Genomic DNA, 4428 nt, shown 5'->3' with positions numbered 1-4428 from the left:
TTAAAAAGCATGCCAAATTGAATAACACATTTGATTAAACTGAGCAGCTGGAATGTCATTATCAGTAGTCTCTTAGAGAGTAGAAAAGCCACGTAATATAGAATTATATCTGAATGTTTAAACAAATGGGCCAATTAGAAATTTAACATTCAAACCTAAATTAGGTGTCATTATAAATCACAAACAGAAGTTGGGAGGTCTTGGGGTCCTCCCCCAGGATATTTGAAGCATCAAACACTTAATTTTCTGCATTGTGGTGAACTTCAATGCACCAATTTTTGGTGGAAATATCTGTTTTTATGTTATGAAAAACACATAATTCAGGCACCAAGAGACAATTCAAAATAGCACCATCATTAGATTTTTTTTTTTTTTTTTTTTAATTTTACCTATGATTATTTTATTTTTATTATCATTAAGCACTACTACTGTGACGAACGCAGTCGGTTGTGACATGTAAAGTACTGGCTGAATGCTTTAAAAATTGCAATTCAAACAGTTAATGAATGAATATATGAATGAATATGAATGAATGTTGTCAGTCTAAAAATTACTAGTAGTCTCTTAACATTAAGTTGACCAGATACTTTTATATGCCAAACTGTGAATGAAATGTCACTTTTTTAAAAATACTAGATATCCATCTCATTAACACACTGACCGTCTTAGAAGTAGGAAACAGTCCTGTCTTAAACCTGGAGTAGATCACATGACCATCCACTGACACCTCAAAGCTATCTGTGGAGTTGAAAAATGAGACAGAAAATCTTTTTGTCATGTCAGTTCAATGTAAAGTAGTTCATTATGTACACACATTATCTGCATTGGCACTACAACCAGTGAATCAGGTTTATCTGGGAAACTGGAAATAGTATGTCACTGCTAAAAGGCAAAATGAGGACACTAAAAACTCTGTCTCCACAATCAAAATATAACCACTCAAAAATATTTTTGGACATATTTTGCAAAACAGATAGTCTAACTGAACAACTGAAACAAAAATGGTTAGAACTTAGACTGTACATTTTTTTTGTTTTCGTTTTTTTCTTCCGCTGAAAGTTGTCTTAATGGCAGAAACAGGCCTCAATACAGGACTGCAGGAATGGAAAGAGAAAAAGCAGCTTACTGGGCCTCCCTCTGTGTCCCTGCACCACCACACCGACAGGATGGAGGGCGTTGACTAGTTTCCGGAAGTGCCCCGAAGACGCTCATCATCCACTGTAACACAAAACAAACAAGAGGGCCCCAGGAATGAGCACTGAACCCAGAAATAAGTAAGCATTTCAGCATTTCTAGTTCCCTTGTTTCAAAGGCAATGGGATTTTGGTTAGACTCCTTAAATAAGGTCTGTGGTTAACTCAAACTTCAGAGACCTCCACACTTAATGTTACTACATAAAATACATGCGTAAATACCACACTGAATTTTAAAACTTCAATGTGTAGTCCATAGTGTAGTTTATTTATAGCCAAACATTATCTTTTTACTTCCAGTGATTGTATTTAGACATCAAAATCCTAAAAGTGGTGTTCAGCCTTGCCTATAGTAGGCTATACAGGATTTATCTAAAACAAACAACCAAAAAACCCCTTAAAAAATACTCTGCCAGACCCATACAGAAGTAATCCCCCTCAATCATCACCTACGACCCCACTAGAGGTGTGTGGCGGGGTATTTATCTGCAGAGACTCTGTCCTCTGTCTGTTCTTGTCTTATTTTGCTGTGTTCAGGACGTGTATAGGCGTGTACCCAAACAGCGTTCAGGTGAGGTCAGGTGCCAGGCTGTAAGCAGCAACTATCCAAAGAACACAGCACTAAAAAAGCACAAACATAGCGAAGCGAAACACCAAATGTGAGTGAATCTGTGGTTAGTTTTTACTTTCAGTTTTGCTTGGGAGCGTGTTTACAAACAATGACTAACAAACCTGCCTGGAAAGAGTCTACCCATATATAGCCTAGTATTTTCACTTTGCCCTTGAACTTCTTATTCATAAAATAAATGTTCAATTGAAAAATAAAAGCAGTGTGTGACGCATCAAGTAGCCTAACTGACAGGTAATGCACATAATGAAACATGATTTCTGCCATTTTCATCAGGACTATACCCCAATTTGAAATAAACATGGACATCTCCTAATGTCAAAGAGTTTATTGCAGTCGGTCCTAACTGCAAGATTAAGCAGAAAAATACAAAGTTAGAAACTTACCTATATTCAATGGTGACGACATGCCTGTTAGTCATGTTTGTATTGGGCTGTAGATGATGCAGATCTGCAAACTTTCAGTCCGAAGATGAGTTGCATGTAATGCAGAGTTGTTATTGTTGGACTATTATAAAGTAAACCACACCCAATGGGAGGGTAAACCAGTCTGACAAGTGTATGCATCAAAATTGGCCTCGGTTTTATTTAGGATAAATACAGCTCATAGGATAAGAAACTAGAGTTGCAGGGTTTCTTTACACTTTCTTGGACAAAAAGTCTAAACTTTTTCTATGAATTTTCAAGAGCCCTTTTTTTTTTTTTAAAAAAAAAAAAAAAGTGTTTTCCTGCCCCACTTGTCAGGCATTTCTCCAAACTTATCAGATTCAAACTGACTTCAAACATAATTTCAGGTATGCTGCATACATGAAGAGAGAGCAGGAACACAGGGAGAAAATTAAGAAATGTGTGCGTGTGAGAGTCACAAAACGTCACTTGGTAGGTTATCCATGGAAGATTGTTGCGGCAATTTCATTACCCAAAACACAATTCCATGAGTTTTCAGGAAATTTAAAATGATTTTTACTTATTCCACAACTTTTCAAAAATGTTAATAATTTTGACTAATTCCATGATTTTTCCAGGCTTGGAAAATGTGATTGTGAAACTCCATGACTTTTCCTGTTTTTTCGTGAGAACCCTGAGTATGTTCGAAGAGTTACTGGTTCCTCTTGTTCATACTGGCCTAAAAGAGAGTGCTTACTAATAATGCTACTGCAATGGATATGAAGGACAATTCTTTTCTGTCTTTTGCACTAAAATGAATTGATTTTACCAACCCTGTTTGCTGAAGCCTCATATTAGCTTCAACTGAACTAAATACATTTTTTACACAGGACAAAGACTGTGCAATCTTGTCTCTCAATCACCTCCGTTAAGATTGCTTTAGTAAGTGATCTCAAACTTACAGATTTACAGGAGAAGATAAAGTGATGAAGAACTTCTGAAATTTACATATGGACCAGCTAGTGTTGTGTGAAGATACACTTGAAAATGTGAAGCTATCCTTTAAGGTTCAGGGGTAAAAATTACTTTACCAATGCCAGCACAGCGTCCTTAGCTGAATTATCATTCTATGTTGCTTTTTTAATAATGTTCTGCATGTTGCATAGAGCAACTTTAAATATATGTTGTATATATGTTTCAGGGGCAAATATTTACTCAACTACTTTTACTGATTCCTATTACTTTGCAAAAAAAAAAAAAAAAAAAAAAAAAACAATGATAATGTAAAATTTTCGTTGTTGAAAGTACATTAAGCAAACGGGCATTATAATACAAAGCTGCCTGTTTCAATTGTTAAAACAGGCAGATTTTTATTTTCATCTCACAGTGTGATTTATCAGATTTGATTGGATTTTATCTGCTGGAAACAGATGAAATCCAATCATATCTGTTAAATCAGATATGATTGTGAGAATACAGACACCGAGTGTTTCTTAGGGTGCAACCAGATGCGGTCTACCTTACTTTCTGAATTGGAATAGTTTAGACAGTCAGATTAGACAGACAGATTTCTAAGGACACTCATATCAGTTTATCAGTTGACCCAACACACAGCCAGCACTGATCACCGCACACAGAAATGTAACTAAACACTGGTGCAGCCTTTTTTCAGGAATAACTCAGCACTATTAAATAAGTCTTATCAAAGTCATCATTGTTTGTCCAGAGATGTTTTATTGCAGTTGATGTGTTCTGATAAAATGAATTAGAAATGATGCAACGGTATGAAAGTATTGTAAGTTGTTAAACAGAGTGCAAATATGTTTTGCAAGTCAAATTAAAGATCTCATGTTGTATATTTTTCATTGGCTCAATGTTTCTTAACTGCTGAAATGCTACAATAGTAACAGATTACAGTACTTAGGTTTTCATCAAAAAAATCCAATTAATAGTGCATGTGTGTGTTCATGAAGAATTTTAGAATATAAATGCAGTTTAGAAATACAGGCATGAATGACTGAATAGGGTGGTCAACCATAAGGGGTGCAAGGGACTTTAAAACATTGAAAAAGTTTTGTTTTGGTTTCTTTAGTTTGTTGGTTTACAAAATAAGTGAGGAAATAGTGGCACTCATTATGGCTGAGTGCCACCACAATTTTAAAGAATAGTTCAACATTTTTTGGAAACTGCTGATTGTGCTTTCTTGCAGAGAGTTAGTTGA

General features: G+C 35.5%; 1 long non-coding RNA gene across 1 annotated transcript; it reads right to left on the bottom strand.

The window, feature by feature from the left end:
* Nucleotides 1-654: 654 nt before the first annotated feature.
* Nucleotides 655-2318, bottom strand: LOC121964915. Its single transcript, XR_006107425.1, has 3 exons — nt 2208-2318; nt 1127-1218; nt 655-738 (listed from the first exon to the last, which is right to left on the bottom strand). It is a non-coding gene; the product is annotated as an uncharacterized LOC121964915 (long non-coding RNA).
* Between the last annotated feature and the right edge of the window lie 2110 nt (nt 2319-4428).

This window comes from Plectropomus leopardus, unplaced genomic scaffold (genome assembly GCF_008729295.1).
Source record: "Plectropomus leopardus isolate mb unplaced genomic scaffold, YSFRI_Pleo_2.0 unplaced_scaffold17733, whole genome shotgun sequence".
Taxonomy (NCBI): Eukaryota; Metazoa; Chordata; class Actinopteri; order Perciformes; family Serranidae; genus Plectropomus; species Plectropomus leopardus.
This window is presented reverse-complemented; position numbering and strand designations above follow the sequence as displayed.